Source organism: Dermacentor variabilis, chromosome 1, assembly GCF_050947875.1.
Source record: "Dermacentor variabilis isolate Ectoservices chromosome 1, ASM5094787v1, whole genome shotgun sequence".
NCBI classification, from domain to species: domain Eukaryota; kingdom Metazoa; phylum Arthropoda; class Arachnida; order Ixodida; family Ixodidae; genus Dermacentor; species Dermacentor variabilis.
The window spans coordinates 59,954,750-59,973,290 of NC_134568.1; the positions used below are offsets into that span (position 1 = coordinate 59,954,750).

The following is an 18,541-nucleotide window of genomic DNA, read 5'->3' on the forward strand; positions in this document are numbered from 1 at the left end:
AAGATACACACTCCCCGTGTTATCACTTTTGGCAATCGCTCGTTGCGTTTTTGACAAGCGTGAGTACCGAAAGAAGGTATATGTTGTTGCAGGGCAATAAATAGAGTCACATACTTGTCGCACTAAAATTCAGCACACGCCAAACTAACTGTCATCACGACCGGCTTGACTTTTTGCTAACTGCTTCACAATCCCAGGCGCGGCGAGCATGCCTCAAAAGTATCCCAGAAAGCGTCACGAACTTGTCCCAGTGAGATTCTGCACACGCGAAACTGCGGCACAATTAACGCCAGGCGCGGCGCGCGTACCTCAGAAGTATCACAAAATGTAGCGAAATACAATAATGTTCGGGGTAAGGGAAAGCGTCACGAACTTGTCCCAGTAAGATTTGAATGCATGCGAAATCGTCACCACGGTCGAGCTGCATGCATTTCGCTAACTGTGTCACGTAGCCGGGTGCCCAAAAACTGCCGAAATAATTTGGGGCAATTGGTTGGGGCTCATAGAAAGCGTCGCAAACATTTCCCAGTACTAGTCATTAACTCAAATTAACTGCGCCAGAACGGCCGAGCTGTTTTTCGCTAACTGCGTCACCAGTCTCGGTTTTGTGGCGTAAGCCTCAATTTGCTTGAAATTCGTTGCAGACTCAAAGTGGTGCCGTGACGAAATGCAAAAGGAACGCAAGAAAACGCTGGGAGCCCAACAAACGGGCTACATCCAAAAGAGACGGGCGCCGAACAAACGAACTTCACATGCGCAGCCGGCCTCGCTCGCTTCAGTGGCACGTGTGGCGCATGACACATCATATGGCACGTCTGGCGTGCCGCTAGCTTGTTGCACGAGACGTTCATTTGAGGGATCGCCACCCGTTTGTGCGCAGGCGCGAGTAAGAGCGGGTGCGAAAAAGAAAATCTGGGGGCTTTTGCTCCTCGAATATATGACTGTGCCTACTACGTTGGAGAAAACGCGGGGAAGGCAGGTGATGGAAATTCAAGACGATGAGCAAAACCAGAACAAGGTGGAAGCAGGAGCCTTTCGTTTCTACAAGTGGACTTGTCTTCTTCAAGGCGACGTATGCTTTCCTCGCCACAGTATATATATATGTGGGGTTCTTCTAAAGGGGAGAGCGTGTAAGGCAGGTGGGTGCGGCAACGAGCGAAGGTGTGTTAGCGTGTCGAATTGAGAATAAAGGAACGCTGTGCACAAGGCCAGGAGCCCGGTCGTCTGTCAACCACGTGTCAACGGCCTCTGACACGCCAGCTGGAAAAAAAAATGAAAAAGAAAAGGAGAAAGGAATACGCTAAGAAACCATGGCGTTTTTCACTGGTCGATCTGGAGCGGCCGCCGAAATCCTCGAGCGAGCGCTCGGGAACACCATAGCTCGGGTTTCAGGAATCCGAATCGGCCAGCGGAGCGCAAGAACGCTCCGCGGCGGATCACACAGGAAGTCTGCGTACACGTCGCACGAACCGGTTCCGAAAACCATGCCCTACTTCCGTTCTGTACGTTTCCACGGCAACCAAACTCGCCGTCCCCCGTGTGTAATTTGACCGTGGCAGTCGCATAGCCCGTCATTTCCATGTCGCGCCAGCAAGGATTGTGCATGGACAACGTGCATAGAAGTCTTCGTACAGCACCTGCGTCACTTCGTAATCGCTGTCGTCCGCGCTCTCATCGCTAAACGCGAGCGCTGCAGCAGCACCGAACGCAGCCATCTTGCGAAGCAACACAATGTTGTGCGCACCAACCGGGTACCAATTTCGCGTGAAGCCGGAAGTGACGCGAACTATTTCCGCCCGAATCCGCGCCTCGGCGGCGGAGCAAGTCAGAGCGATCCGGCGCGGAGCGAGTTGATCCGAAACGACCAGTGGAACGCGCGAACCAGCTCCAGATCGACCAGTGAAATTCGGATTCGTTGCCACGGAGCAAGAAATCCTGCTCCGAATCGACCAGTGAAAAACGCCCTAAGTGTTGTTACCTATAGCTTGAAATTTAGCATAGTGAATAGATTCTAAAGCTCCCTTTGAAACGTTTATGCCTATTGGGGCGCGATCGGAGATATTTTGTTCGATACGCGTTCTGTTCAGTTGCTGCAACGTCACAAAGTTGCGGTATGCAAAATTTGTGACAGCGGGGCGGAGAGAGCAGCCAATCAGGAAGCGGTGACCTCCCCGGAAGTTTACCTCCGTCGTTTGTCGTCTGCTTGCAAACAGTATACTACAAAGCCAAATGTTTCTCGTCTTCCAATTGAATGAAATCTTTATCTAAAAAAAAGTATTTTTTCTTCTCAAGCCCAAACACGTTTTCAAATAGTAGTACGTGTGACTACTGCAATTTATAACTATTAGGTTCTTTGCGTCGTCCCTAGGTGGTGTCGCGCACAGCGAGAAGGAAAAAGAAAAAAAAAACGACGGGAAGAGTGGCGCACTTCTCAAGAGGCAGCGACAACATCCCAGTGGCTCGCTGGCACCGATGATCTTGTCGATTTCTCTTTACAACCAACGAATTATTTGTTTCGAGAAACAAAAACGACGCCGGAATTCACTTTCTGCCATTTCTTCAAACGCGTTCCTCCTTCCTCTAGAAAAGCCAGCGCAACAACCTAAGTTTCCAACGGAAGCGCCATTTTCTAGAATTAAACTATGGATTGGATTCAAACTTGCCATTCCGCAGCCGAAAAGGCCGCCTGTTGGATCCAATCCAATCCACCAGACGCGCCATGCGAAGCCGTATGATCGCTCCAAACTTCTCAACTCCCGTCGCGTTCGGACGAAATGCTCGGTGGGCGGATGATTGACAGGAGCGTGTCGTCATTTTGACGTCACCAAAAACGGGGCGGCGCCCCGCGGCTGGCGACGTCGGCGCGGAGTAGGCCAATCGCGCGCGCCGGTAACCGAACGAACGCGCCGAACAACCATCTCCGATCGCACCCCTGGTTGCAATGTCTTGAACTTATGGATAAGGTATGATTCTCTGTACTTTTTTTCTCGCTCAGAACGGAAATTTGACTGTAAGATGTAGAGTTTAAGTTCATCAAAGTTATGACCTGGTTGGATGAAATGCTCGGCGACGGCTTTGAGAAGCTTTTTAACTGTGTCGGCGCGACGTCCGTTTAATCTGACGTTCACTGATTGTCCTGTTTCACCGATATATTGTTTCTTACAGAAGGAACATTCAAGCATATAAATCACATCCGAACTTGTACAAGTGAAGCTTGATTTGACTTCGTGTGTATAACTATTTGCGGTGCTTTTAATTTTAATGTCACTTTGAACGTGCCTGCAGGTTTTGCTCCTGGGGCGACAACATGCTTTCATTACAGGGGAATGCTGTTGGCTCACTTTTGTGTGCACTAACGTGTCTTTAATGTTCCTATTTCGGCGATAGATAACCCTAGGTACATCCGGGAACGCTTTTCTCAGACGCTCGTTACTTGATAATATTGGATGGTATTGGCTTCGAGCTCCACCACTGGAAATGCTGGCGCCACTGTCGGCGTGGCGTGCTATTAGGGATCACGTGGACATAGCGGCCGCATCGGATGCTTCGGGAGCGCCGAAGCGAGCTGAAAACGAGAGTTTAAATTCCCTCGTACGCTGCGGTCCTCATTTAGTGGCGAGATTTTCCCGCTTCGAGTGTCTCCTTTACAACGTTTGAAAGCATTAGAATAGGTAGTGGCTGCCTTCGAAGGCGCGCAACATGGTAGGCTACTGATCGGTGCCGTAGTGCCGGACGTACGCAACGGAGCCCGGTGTCAGCCTTATTCACACGTAGCCGCAGGACAAGAAGCTGCGTGAAGCTTGGCTTGCGAAACATAAAACCGGCAAACAGTCATCGGCTACAACTCGGGTATGCAGCAAGCACAGACGCGAGTAAGATTTCTGCCACGGCGCCGGGTCTGCGATGTTCGGAAAACGCGCACTGAGACGTTCGCCCGAGTCCGCTGCCCGACTAATGTCATGACGGTTTGGTCTATGAACTTGTCGATGCTATAGATACTGGCAAGTTCAATGGAACGGAAAGGGAGCGGTAAGACGCACATTAAAGAAAAAAAGGCATGGTATATGGTCATGTTTGTACGTGTTATGAATTAATGCACTGGATTACAAAAAAGAAGCAGCGGGAATCGCACGCTGAGAACACCGATAAACATACAGTGCGACGCAACTCGAGAAATAATATGGAAACGTCCAAGAATTTAGAAGGAAAATAAAGATTGAATCGTCGCGACGGCACATCACAGTCCCCGTAGGCGTCGAAGTCTCTACAATGAACTGATTTTTGAACAGCTCTGATAGCGCCCACGCAACAATGGTTGCTTGTATACTGTCAAATGCTCATATTCTGCGGCCTAAAGCTCATGACACGGTGCGAAAACGCGCACGCGGCGAAAGCGAAACTGCGCGGACAAGCATGCAGACGTGCAGTCGGTCGCTTCGAATCTGTGCGATCGTTGCATTGAGGCTTCATTCTATTACGCTCCATTTATAGTTATACAAACACCATAAGAACATATTTCACATAGTTTGCTCTCAGCGTTTACCTACCTCTCACTCAAAAAGCCGGTTCGGGAGACTCCATCGCGGCGACCGCGCGCAGTGGCGTTCACTGTACGTATTCGGTAAAGAGATAGCGTCTGTAAACGATTCTGTGCTTTCAGTTTGCCCAAGATTATTACTTAGACAGTAAAAAACTTCCCTCGTTTTGAGAGTACTTACAGAAATGTCCGGGAGAGCTCGCACATGGTGTTTTCAGTGAGTGCTGACAGCAAAACCTATGAGGAGCGCGCCGCGTGATCCCTCAAACTACGCCAGCGAGGCGCTTCCGATAGATGGCGACTCCGTAACTCCTCGCCGCCAATTTTCGTAGGATGTTGTTTATGTTTGGGAGTGCATTAGAATATTTTGTTATAAGGGCAGGCGGTCTGTCAGATTCTGGTGTGGGCTGTTTCTTCGCCAATTTAGACGGTCTCTCCAATCTTGACGCGGCATCATAAGCTCTATCGAGAGCAGCTTGGGGATAGTTCCTTTCTGCTAGTGTTGTTTTAAGATCATTTTGGTGGTGGGTATAATCGTGGTCTTCTCTACAGATTCTTCTTATTCGTTTCGCTTGTCCGACAAAAATTCCTTGCTTGTAGTATCGCGGGTGAGGACAGCTGTAGTATAAATATTACTGGCTATCCGTGAGCTTCCGGCTCCTACTACGGAGGAGGTTTCTTAGCGCGTGTTGTAGGCGTTTGTCCCTAGGTGGGGGCTCTTGCTTTGCCCAGGGGGCGCTGCGAAAATGGTGCTAAAAAGCGCACTCTCTTCCGAACTGGGTAGTACCAAGCTCAGTCGTCTGCTTCGGAAAGCACGTTTACAATATTGACCCGCCACTTTCGGTTGTGTTGTATCACGGCTTGCAACGAATATCGGGCGCCGAAATTTTTTTCAGGGGTGGCACGCTGCGTAAAGCAAGAAATTATGCAACGCCGATTACGTGTAAGCCGTTCAAGAAAAAGCGGCGAAGTTTTAGCGCGGTGTCAATCGCAAGTGAAGCGAGTCGCGTACGAAGTTGAACTTCAGGTAAGCAAGGTTTGGGTACGGGCTAGTTGGTACCGATCGTTGGTACAGGCTAGTTTAGCACCGATCCTCACAGCTTTGAGCCTCAGGTACATGATCGAAGAAATAAAACAGCTGTTATCCCGTACATTCATGGAATCTCCCACAAACTTAAAAAAATAGGACAAAGAGCAGGTATCGACCTTGTTTTCTCTGCTCCAAAAAAGCTTGCCCAGCTTTGTGTCAGAACCAATCCTGTTTCTAAGGAACGTAGGATTTGCAGTATTAATCATAGAAAAAAGTATAGTTTGTTTGAAAGGTGTTGTGTATAAGATACCTCTGAAATGCGGTCGGTCTTAAATAGGGCGTGTTCTTGTAACGTTACGTTACAAGAACACAGCAATAAACTGCGCAAAGGGCGGGAAGGGTTTCTAGGTGTTCATTGCGCACAATGCGGCTGTATCCTGCTTTTTGAAGAAACCACTATCTTAGCTAGGCATTCTAATGAATGCACCAGACTTAGCCCTCAATTGCATTAACTTACAAAGAACTGGTTTTTCTGAGGTCGCACATGCGCTCTCGTTCATCTTAGGTCATGAATTTTGAATGCATACTCATGTCGGGTTGATGCTTTGTAGGGGGCGCTTTTCTTTTGGTTTCTCAGTATATATATGCTCATTTCTCAAAATAAAAAAACAGTTGGAAGTCAGCGCTTGTCTTCGTCATCCTTTTTGTCCCTCGTCTATGTATGCGCTGTAAGTGACGATTGATACTTCAGGTAAGGTTTGCACGCTGCTAGATTCAGGCGCACAAACGCGAGGAAATGCTTGCTATAAATGAATTCACAGCAGCGATAAGCAGACATCATGTGTACTGAACTGCTCGAGCGCACGATCGTACGCGCCGCGACGGCAGCGGTGTTTCGACATGCCGCGAAACGGCGGGCCTCCTGTAATCTTTGTTGACTGCATGCCGCTAGACAAGTATACATATATATATAGTTATACATTCGCGGTAGTAGCGGCCTTCTGTCCCTTTAGCAACTGATAACTGATGCAATGCAGTAACGCAGTAACGCAGCCCGCAGTAACGTACGTGTGAATCGCGCTGCGGCGCGAGCTCGGGCGCTGCTCGCTTGATGTAACTTTTAATGACAGCGCTCGAACATCGATGTGCTGTAATCAATACTACCTTGCTGCGCTGCCTCAACGTGCTGGCTTGAGGTCAAGGATGAGTACATCTAACTCTTTAACCTGTGCTGCTCGTAGTGGGTAGTGAATGGTCACAGAATCAGTCCGACCATTTGTGGCCATTTGCACCCACCTGGTCACTTCACCATTTCGCACCGGTCGAATTGTTAATTGTCGCTGTGGCCAGTTCTCGAATCGTGAATCACCAGCCATGTCTGCTGCCGGTCTGCCATATAATAGTGATTATCTGAAGTGAGATGTTGGATTTGACCTGTAAATTACATACTCCATCTCTCATTTTTTCTACTTGCTGTGTTCTGCATTCCCTAGACATGGTCTGTGAATTATGCTATGCATCTCTCTTTTCACTGCTTGCTGTGTTGCGCATTCCCTTGGCATGGTCTGTGAATTATGCTATGCATCTCTCACTTTTTGCTGCTTGCTGTGTTGTGCATTCCCAACTTTTTGGTGCTTGCCACGGTACACTTATCACTGCTTTGCTGCTTGGTGTGGCAGAGCTGCCTATGTAGGGATGTACTAGGCAATTTGTGTTGTAGAAAGCATGAATTCTCATTCTATGCATGCACATGCGACTGTTCGCTGCATATATGCATTTCAGCTTTCGCGTCAGCGTGCCATAATCTCAAGCAAATGCCCATGCAAGGCTGGCCTGGGCAAATGCAAGCGAAGGAAGAGGCCTGTTATAGGCCGCAGGGAACACTATAGGCACATACGCGGGGTGACTGGCCGAATTGCTATTCTCGTTACCCACGAAGTGGCGACTGCGGTGTTCGGCGCTGGTTCCCACGGTTTGCCGTCGGGATTGCAGGTGCAAAAGACCCAATTTTAGCAACGCAGTTAATCGAGCAAGCTTCAAGACAGGCGAAGCAGTCAGCATGGCGCGAAGTTTCGCTCCCAGCTCGAGGAACGGCAGTTATGCAGCACGCCCGACGCTCCGCTTCGTGAGGCCTTGAAGGAAAGCGGTAGAATCTGATGTTGGGATTCAGGCCTTCTTGTTCATGGCAGCCCACGACGCAGCAGTAACGACGGTGACGCTTTTTCGAGGCTGAGCTAGGTCTCTGCGGATCGGCGTCGCCAATTCCTTCTGCTTCCAGCATTACGTCCCACGGCACACGGAGAGTCCGTTTTCGTTAAACTACAGGCTGCGGCCAGCTCGCATCGTGGTCTGTGAGAAGTGACGAGCCTTTTCGCACTCGCAACAGGGCAGAAAAAAGTGCGAATCGACGCAAAACTCGGGCTAGGAACGTGCTTCGCCACAGCCAGGGCTCAATACTACCGAAGCTAGTACTACCCAGATAACGTTTCTCGCTGCCACCAGACGCCGCTACTATACCTCAAACTCCAGCACAAGACGCCCATTGCGGACGCTGGCTGCCGGCGTGGTAAAGCAGGTGAAGCAGCGGGCTCGCCCGTGTGACACGGGTATGTCAGTCGTGGCGGATCATCACTTGCTCGTGCCGTACGGCGATATACCTTGTCAATTACAACACAGACGTTTCTGAGGGAGCAGTAGCGACCGTAGTAGAGCTCGGGCACGGCCGGACTCACTCACTCGCTCCTCCGCGCTCCTTTACAGCCTTTGCAATGATGGGTGCTGCTGCCTGCCGCCGCAGCTCTGTGGTGGCGCTGTCAGCTCACCGTTGCTAAAGCCCCTTATACTTCGTAAAGTAGCGCCCCGCTTTGAAGAATGCCGCCGCCTCCTCGCGCTCTCTGGCCGAGGCCGACGCCGCGTCGCTATTGGCCTAATAGCATCACGTGGGCCCTCGCGCCGTGCATAAGCGCCATTTTTGCTCGAGAAGCGTCTACAGAATGGTGAGGAGCGCGTGTTGGCGCCGTTCCTACCCTCGAGCAGTGTAGGCGGCGCCGCGGTCGAGGAGAAACGCGGATGAGTGAAGGCGGAGGAGGAGAGTGTCGCTACTTTATTTTATTTATTCAGCATTGATTTAGACACAGTGAAGGTCTTGAATGGCAAGGCTAAAGGCAGTACATTGTCTGCCTGACTAAGGCCCTGTCACCCATATATTGCTCACATACATTGCTTAACCGTTGCCGCCTCCACATAGCGCATTCACAGATGCGCTTCGGCAGGCAGCATACGAGTAACATCTGCGTAACGTCGGCTGCCGGACGCAACTTATTTCGAATGTTTAAACTTACTCATTATTTTCAGTACCAATAGTCAACGTCATAGCTTCATATGTGAATGAAACGGCTTAGAGCTTTTGCTTGAATCCGTAAGCCTGTAGCAGACGACGCTGGAAAGATTAAAGGAGGTTAAGCCAACATCCACAATTAATGAATTCACGTTCATGTCGTTACTCAGGGCAAATGATTAATTCAGTACAAGAACTTCAATTATAAGAGGTACAGATACTGCGAGGCTACAACTAAAATAAAAATTTTACATGTACAAAGTATTTATTTACTGATCAATACAGTGCACTCTTGTACATTTTTTTACCAACAACCTTCACATCATGTACATTAAAGGCTAAAATATGTTCTTGATCGCTTATGTACATAAGCAACTGGTTTCTCATTTTTTCCCATTATCATATCTTTGTGTAATTTACTAGACGCAGTCGGACAAACTTCTCAGCAATCACACCAGCTGTGCGCCTCTTGTGACCAATGCCGACATCTTCTGGGCACTTCAAGATGGGCGATTGTTCAAGGTATGGTGTAACCAGAAGTTGCACTTTCGTTCGCGGAAGGTGCTCCGCAGCCGTTTTGTGGCTTTCGAAGAAAGCCACAATTTTGTCTAAAAGTGCCAAGAACATGCAATTTGGATAGTGCAGTCCACTTTCTTCCCGTTCGTGCAATAGGGTGAAGAAAGGATCCCCTTCTTTGTAGGCAACCTGAGCCCGAAGCCTTTTGATGATGACAAGGTAGCGACTAGCTCGGTGAGCGTCGTTACTGTTGGTTTGTGTTGAAGCACTTTGTCTCTCCTCGGTTACCTCGTCCCGGTCACCAAAATCTTCATGAGCAGGTAACGGTGACTGTGCTTTTCGCTTTGAATTTCCAGGAGCTCGGGGGTCATGACATGCAGGGTTCTTACGCGGTCTCTTTGTAGCTGGCACCATGTAGGACAGATAGAGTTCGAAAAGGGTCGGTACAGCTTCCGCAAGGAACTTCCGTATTCTGCATCTGGGAACGTAATCGCTTTCATTGAAGAGTTTGCTACACACTACAGTTGATGCCGACTTGTCGTTGATGACGAGATTTTAAAGTAATGGTTTTTTTTACACTTGGAGCACAGTTCCGCATCACTAGGAAATTCGTGAAAGGAAACGCCGGGCGTCTTCCGGTCCCTGCTGAGATTTGCAAAATAGCATGCAACAGTACACCATGACTACAGTGATAGCGTTTGAGGCAGTAGGAAGAAAACTCTTTCACGCTTGCAACGATCCCACGAAGCAAGCAAACAAATTCCGCTGCAAATCTGGCACGTAATAGGAAGCACGTGAGGGATCTGCGGCATAGGCATGCTGCTTCAGACGCCGCCGTCAAGCACAGAAGTGGTGAGGTAACTGCGCCAACAAAATCAGACCAGGGTTGCAGGGAGGAAGCCAACACCCATATCTTTGGCATCAGCGGACAAGTCTGACGAACGTTCTATGCAGAAGAAAGTCATTAATCGGGACAGGAGCTACTCAAGAAAATGATATGTAGAACCACCACGCGTGCCTTCGCGCTGCGGACACGGTTAGGGTGCCTAAAGCCCCTTAAACTTCGTAAAATACTGCCACACTTTGAAGAATGCCGCCTCCTCCTCGCGCGCTCTGGCCGAGGCCGACGCCGCGTCGCTGTTGGCCTAATAGCATCACGTGGGCCCTCGCGCCGTGCATCAGCGCCCTTTTTGCTTGACAAGAGTCTACGGAGTGGCGAGGAGCGCATGTTGGCGCCGTTGCTACGTTCGAGCAATGTAGGCGGCGCCAAGGTCGAGGAGGGTGGAGTGCCGCCTTCCGCCTGTGGGGAGCGCAATGAAGACGCGCATTCGATCGCTGCGAACCCGTGACCCGCCGTGGTTGCTCAGTGGCTATGGTGTTAGGCTGCTGAGCACGAGGTCGCGGGATCGAATCCCGGCCACAGCGGCCGCATTTCGGTGGGGGCGAAATGCGCAAACACCCGTGTATTTAGATTTAAGCGCACGTTAAAGAACCCCGGTGGACGAAATTTCTGGAGTCCTCCACTACGGCGTGCCTCATAATCGGAAAGTGGTTTTGGCACGTAAAACCCATAATTAATGCGAACCCGTGCGATCGCTGCATTGAGGCGTCATGCTGTTATGCTCCCTTTGTTTATACAGAGAACCCGCTAAAAGAACATATTTAACATAGTTTACTCTAAGCGTTTGCCTACCTTTCACGCAAGAAGCCGGTTCGGGACACTCCATCGCGACGACCGCACTCAGTGGCCTTCACTGTACGTATTCGTACGTAAAGAGATAGCCTCTGTAAACGATTTTATGCTTTCAGTTTGCCAAAGATTATTATATCGACAGTCAAAAACTTCCCTCGTTTTGAGAGTACTTACATAAATGTTCAGGAGGGCTGCCGCGTGGTGTTTTTATTGAGCGCCGTAAGTGAAACCTATGAGGATCGCGCCGCGTGATCCCTCATACTATGCACCTATGCAAGGGAGGCGCTTCCGACAGATGGTGACTTCAAGTCCTCGCCCCCAATATTGAAAATCTAGAAGGCAGAGGCAGAGCGCCTTTGAAGTCGCGGGGCGCGGTAGTGCTGAACTTAGCGTCACAAGCTGGCGGCTGGACGTAACTACATTTATTCAATTGTTTCTTTCACGAAATGTAACAACGTGTCATTCTTTCGGATTATTGGCGGCGCCTCCAGGACACCAAAGCAGCAACGGCGGCACCCCTCCATGGTGGCACCAAAGCTAGAACCCGGACTGGTCCGTGAGTTGGGGCTCGCTGTCCGCGATAGCGGACAGCCAATTTTTTATGCGAACGCCCCCTGGCACGTACGTTTCGGCTTCCGCGGCCCCAACGAACGGGCCGCCCTGCTTGCGGCTTTTATTCCCCCGCCATCCCTTGGGTGCCCTGGAGATCCTGCGCCGCCTTGCTCTCATGAGGCCTCCGCTTGCCGGTTACATGTGACCTCCTGGAGCAGTGCTTGTAAAAAATCCAATCTATCTTCGCGACGAAAAAAGTGACCCGCGACTTATACAACACCAGTCAGAACATTGTCCCTTCAGACACAGCGGTCACCAAATGGGGTGTCCGTGCCCACTGCCTCACCGCGCGGGCAGTCAGCGTCGGAGCGTAATCAAACTCGACCGCACTCCGCAACGCCGGCATAACTAGGGACAAACGCATTTAAACCTCCTCCATAGAATAAAGAACCAGAGCTTCCTCCTCCGTAGTGCCTAGGCCACGGAGCAAGAGACATTTAGGAGTGGAAACTCCGCTGTTTGCGGCGACCAGACAAAGTCACATGCCCGCGGAGCCGTTATCGTGCTGGCGGCCTGGAAGGAAATTACCGCCGTTGAGAGCGCGCCGAAGCAAAGTCACCTAGAAAAAAATGTAAGGCCACCGCATCACCTCCTCTCCCCTGTCAATACGTCACGAGAGTCGGAGGTTTTCCCGCTCAATTTAATCCAAGCGCCAGTCAATTTAATCCGAGCGCCAGTCAATTTAATCTAAGCGCTAGTCAATTTAATCCAAGTGCCAGTGATTTTAATCCGAGCGTCACTCAATTTAATCCAAACGCCACTCAATTTAATCCAAACGCCAGCCAAAATAATCCAAACGCCAGTGAATTTAATCCAGACACAACGGAATTCAAGAATCTTTAGATTTCAAGACTTCTGAAAATTTGCGAACATGTTATGAGTTAACACCTTGAAAAATGAAAGAGCGAGGTAGTAAACCAGTAACTATCCTGCCACGGGACTAACGACAACTTTTGGAGGTTTTGAAGCGAAAAGTTTCACTACGCTATAGTCAACACCGTGCATCGCGCGAGCCGGCGTATGCCGGAATTGGCTCCGTGAGCGTGTTCGGAGGTGAATTGGCTCCGTGAGCGTGTTCGGAGTCGGCGCAGGTGGCCACTGCCCCGCGCTATGGGTCATCGTTTGACATTCGCCGCAAGCGCGTGTTTATCGTGGAGGCCGACTGTATAACCGCTTGCCAGAGTATAGGCGTGCACATTCAACATGGAAGGAGAAGAGAGTGATGCTACCGATACAGAGAGCTGTGTTTATGGCTGTGGAGAAATCGCAAGACAATGTGCCCAACAGTGATGAATAAAGAAGTTTTATAATCCTGCATAACTTATGGTATATATCATTGATAATCAATTTGCATAACTACACAAGGCACACGTATAGCATAACCATAAGCTAACGAAAGCATATCCATAAGTGAAACCGTAAGCATAACCATAGGCTAAATCATAAAGCATAACCATAAGCTGAACCGTAAGCATATCCATAACTTAAACCATAGGCATATCCATAAGTTAAACCGTAAGCATATCCAAGGCTAAATCATAAAGCATAACCATAAGCTAAACCGTAAGCATAACCATAGGCTAAATCATAAAGCATAACCATAAGCTAAACCATAAGCATCACCGAACCTTTTCGCTTCGAGATATCCAGGCTTAACCTTAGCTAAGCCCCAGCCATTTTTTTTTATTTTCTACTTTGCTATGAGAGCAGCACAGAAGATGAACATTCTCCGAATTATTTTAGAGAAAACATCAGCATGAGTACGTCGAGTTAATGGTACACATTCGATTTGGTCATGGCTATCAAACGATACAATAAAGGTTGATTTGACGATAATCATTAGGCCCTCGCTGGGAGGCTTCGGTCGCTAGCGAATACGATTCACTATTCTACTGCGATATCCGCAGCCTCCAATCAAAGACCTTGTCATCGGTACCGCTAAAACAGTCATGAATACCATTTAATTGCATAACTGATATGGTCAAGCCACTAGTGATCACAAGTGAAATACAATGCGCAGTTCGGGGTTGTTGGAGTTTTGTGCAACGTAACGTCATATACATCCAATGAAATACGATGAAACGAGTGACTCACTATGCCTACTATAAACTCGTATACTTAAGTCACTGGTGAATATTATTCACCTATTTTACTATCTCTGAGGCCGCTTTCCCTCGTGGGTGCCGTCAGTACTATCAATGAAGCTGTAGCACGATGAGTACTTTTGCGTTACCACTGCCAACTGATCCGCCGAGTTTTTATTCATCCCTAGTGATGCGCTCACTGCGATGTTCTCGAATTTTTATGCAGAATAGCGTGATAGATATGAAATGAAATGTAATTCACACGGCTATTCACTAAATATAATTTGATAACTATAGGAAATACTAAGATTGATTCACTCTAGTGATGAAGAATCACCGAACACGCTTATGGAGCCAATTCAACTCCGCACGCGCTCACGGAGCCAATGCGATACCGAACACGCTCACGGAGCCAATTCCGACATACGCCGGCTCGCGCGATGCGTGGTGTTGACTTAGCGTAGTGAAACCTTTCGCTTCAACACGTCCAAAAGTTGTCGTTAGTCCCGTGGCAGGATAGCTACTGGTCTACTACCTCGCTCTTTTATTTTCAAGGTGTTAACTCATAATATGTTCGCAAATTTTCAGAAGTCTTGAAATCCAAAGGTTCTTGAATTCCGTTGTGCCTGGATTAAATTCACTGGCGCTTGGATTATTTCGGCTGGCGTTTGGATTAAATTGACTGGCTCTTAGATTAAATTGACTGGCGCTCGGATTAAATTGACTGGCGCTTGGATTAAATTGAGCGGGAAAACCTGTAGAACGCGGCGCGCGTTCTGAAAACAAATTTTCTCCGTGGCTGCAACGCTAGAGCGGCAACGCGTGGAGCATTTGCTTGGTGGCTTTGGTGGGGCATGCTGCACCGTAAACGCGATTGCTTTTCTTCTATTGTGCGTGGTTCGTCGTACACGGAAGCGCAACGATGCCTGGCTGTTGTTGCGCACCAAACTGCAAGTCCAATTATGACGGAGGACAAAGTGTCCGAGTGCACAAGTTCCAATCTGACCGAGCCACTCGGGAAGCATGGACGAGAGCAGTTCCTCGGAAGGACTTCTCGCCAACGAAGTACACAGTGGTAAGTATTTCTTCTCTCTATTGTTATTCTGGGTTTCCAGACGAATAGGTTTCGTCAGCATAGTGCGCAATGCATTCGTGCACGCGTGCACAATAGATGGGTCTCTGCACCTGTCGACGCGCTTGTAAATTCAACATTTTCGTCGAGCTTCATACCTGTAACGGCTTGTTTTTTTTTTGTTTTTTTTTTCAGCTCTGTGAAAAGCATTTCTTGCCATCGTATTACTTGAAGACGACATCTTACACGGACGTCAAGACAGGAAAAGTGGTCGAAGTTACCATGAAAAACATCCGTCTGAAGAAAACTGCAGTTCCGAGCTTGTTTTCCAATTGCCCTGCCTATTTATCGCGTCCGCAAGTGTGCGTTCGAGAAGCGCCGGCTGCCAAAAGAGCGCGCTTGGAAGCCACATATTTGCAAAAAGCAATAATGCTTTCTCAGCAAACCCAAGCATAGAGGACGCCAAAAATCTGGTTGGTAGCTTTGCGGACTTGCTGAAGGCCTTGCCAAGCTTTCAGTGTTCGGACTTCTGGACAGTTTTGAACAAGGGCTCCAAGGTTTTCTTTTTGGACTTGTCACTTCAATCTGCTCCTGCAGTCCGTACTTCGGTGATCGTGTCCACAGACCTGCGCGTCGAAGTATTTTTTAATGAAACGGGTGTGAGGAAGTGTGGTGATGTTTTAGTTCCTGAAAAGCTGTGCGACTTGAGAGATTTGAAAAGTGTGTTACACATGATCGAACAGACACGTAAGGATATCAGCACTGAGCGTTCTGAAAAGGCCCGTCATCTATTGACATTGGTTTCGAAATTGCTAGAGGAAGTAAGTGGAAAACATTTCGCATGCGAGTTGCAAGAATGGCATTTGGAAGTGCTTAAATTCTTGAAGAGTCAGGTTGATCTTGTTTTGAATGATGCTGGCCGATATCCCCCCGATTTATTGGTTTTTGCTAGCCTTTTGTTCACAATTTCACCTCATGCATATAGATTCCTGAGAAGTTCGATGAAGCTTAAGATGCCGCATCCTGATACGATCAGAAGACTGTGTTCATCGTACGATGTACGCCCTGAAACGGAGCAGCAAGAATGTAGCTTTCTTTCCTATGCAAAGCGTATTGTAAGCACATATAAAGAGCATGAAAAGACTGTAACGTTAATGATTGATGAGATTCACCTTCAATCATTTTTTGATTACAAGGCTGGGTTGGTTACTGGTGCTGCGGTAAATTCATCGACTGCAGCAAAAACTGCCCACGTATTTATGATACAGAGCCTGCTTTCTTCAAACAAGGATGTTGTACACATCCTTCCTGTGGCACAAATCGTTGCTAAGGCGCTGCACGACTTCCTTCGGAAGATTGTTCTTGATCTAGAGGCATCTGGTTTTAGAATAATCGCAGTGATCTCGGACAATAACTCCATAAACAGAAAAGCCATGTCCTACTTCGCTAAGCCGGCAAGTGTCAGCATTGTTTACCAGCATCCTGCTGACCCATCACGACCCCTGTTTTTTGTGGTGGACCCGGTTCACATACTAAAGTGTATAAGAAATAACTGGCTGAATCAAAGAAACATTGGCAAATGCATGTACTTTCCTGAACCGAAGAGTGATGAGGTTGAACCAAAGATACTTACAGCATCTTTCAAGGTATTATGCCAGCTGCACGAAGCTGAAAAGCATGAGCTCTTGAAGCTAGCACCAACGCTCACTTTGAAGGCACAGAACCCCTCAAACATGGAACGGCAGAACGTTAAACTGGCCTTAAAGATTTTTAACTCATCTACTGTTGCTGCTCTCAGTGTTGCAACGTTCCAGCATGCAAAGGAAACCTCTCAATATGTCGACACCATTTTGACTTGGTGGAACATTGTTAACGTCAAGACGCCAAGAAAAGGACAGCGGTTGCGAGATCAATTGCAAGGTCCAATAGTTTCATCGTCATGTCCTCAACTTGAATTCTTAGAGAGAATAGTTCAATGGCTTGATCACTGGAGAAGCCTGGAACATGACAATGGCCGCTTGACACGTGAAACGCTCATAGCTTTCAGCCACACTACCCATGCCTTGCACGAACTTGCCATATACTGTCTCAAAGAGCTTCATTTCGAGTATGTTCTTTTGGGCAAATTTCAAACTGATAGCTTAGAGGATCGCTGTGGAAAGTACCGGCAATTGTCTGGTGCCAATTACCACGTGTCTATAAGGCAGATATATGAATCTGAAAACAAATTGCGTTTGCAGAAGGTTCTGGACCTGCCAGATTTGGAAATTCTACTACCACCGAGCGCGAACACGTTGGAGACAAGTGTACATTCAGGAAACGGCCAGTTTCAAGTCACTGTGATCGACTCCGACATTGAGAAAAAAACGTCAAGGCTACCGGCACTAACCTATGTTGCCGGCTATTGTGCCCATGCAGCTCTAAAAAAGCTGACATGCGCATCTTGCAGTGAAAGCCTTGTGATGCAAGACGTCGATCTAGATGACCCTGAGAAGGCATTAATCACGAAGATGACAAGGGGTGGCCTGAAGTTTCCACGAGCAGTTGTAGTTAATGCTGTACTCTTTACTGAAATTATATTGGACAAGCTTAGGACACCAGAATATGCCGTACGATTTTTCAGCCTTCCTAGGCAGAAAGATACTCTTGTCGGCCTTGTGTTCGCTACCCTTCATGACTTTGAGGATGTCGATGTGTGTGAATTCGGTCATCCTACACAGGAGGTAATGGGACATGTTGTAAGTGCTGCAGCGAATACACTGCTGAACAACTTGTGCCGCACAGGAAACGACAAATTACGCAACGCCAAGAACGACCGAAAATTGCAGACCTTGAACGCCTGAGATGTTTCTCATTATTTATTTTTTATTCATGAAGCTCTGTTTTGTTGAACATCTACGTATGTTTGTGTTGACAGAATCCTTGTAAAAAGAAACCTGTGGCGTAGCTAGGACTTATTTGCCTACATTATCAAAATTTAAACCCTGCATTTTGGCCAATTCAAATGTTATTTGAGTGTATTGTGCTACCTGTTTATGATTCGAACTCTCCATGCTACCGCAATCCATTAATTGCATGTTTTCATTTAGGACTGAGAGTAGGCCTCTCGTTTTTTACTTACTTTTCACCATTATCTCAGTATTTTATGAAGACCAATAAGGCCTGCAAACAAGGCGGGTGGAAATAAAATAACCACAAGAAATGGTACAACAAAGACGGAAGCTTATTCTATTTGAGAATTGGTTGTGCGTGACCCTATAATGATAAAATTTTCACAATAAAATTAACCTCGATATTCGTGTGTCTAGCGAGGACTGTTTTACGCAATGCAAGAGTGAGAATGATAATTGTATGTAGAAGATTTAAAATGTTTGTTTCTGAATGCAGTTCTTATCATTTGTGAATAAAGTATATTCTGTGTCTTCAATATGCAGTTTTCCTCTTTCTTTCGTTCCATCTAAAGTTGAGTGACTAAGCAGCATGCAGTTTGCTTGTCTTAGTCCCGACCAAACATCACAAAAAGGCAGGTCGTGTTGCGATACACACAAAAAACAAAAATGTTGCCAATCAAGTAATCTAAGGAAGGTATGAAAGAATGCTGCTTTCTATGGTGGTGTTGACTGCGGTGAACCAGCGGCTCCCCCTTATTTTTTGCGTCAG

The 18,541-nt window shown here is 47.9% G+C and overlaps 1 long non-coding RNA gene across 1 annotated transcript; it reads left to right on the forward strand.

Moving 5' to 3' along the window:
* Nucleotides 1-14,428: 14,428 nt before the first annotated feature.
* Nucleotides 14,429-16,024, forward strand: LOC142578360 (uncharacterized). The gene is made up of 2 exons (XR_012827213.1): nucleotides 14,429-14,884; nucleotides 15,077-16,024. It is a non-coding gene; the product is annotated as an uncharacterized LOC142578360 (long non-coding RNA).
* Nucleotides 16,025-18,541: the final 2,517 nt, after the last annotated feature.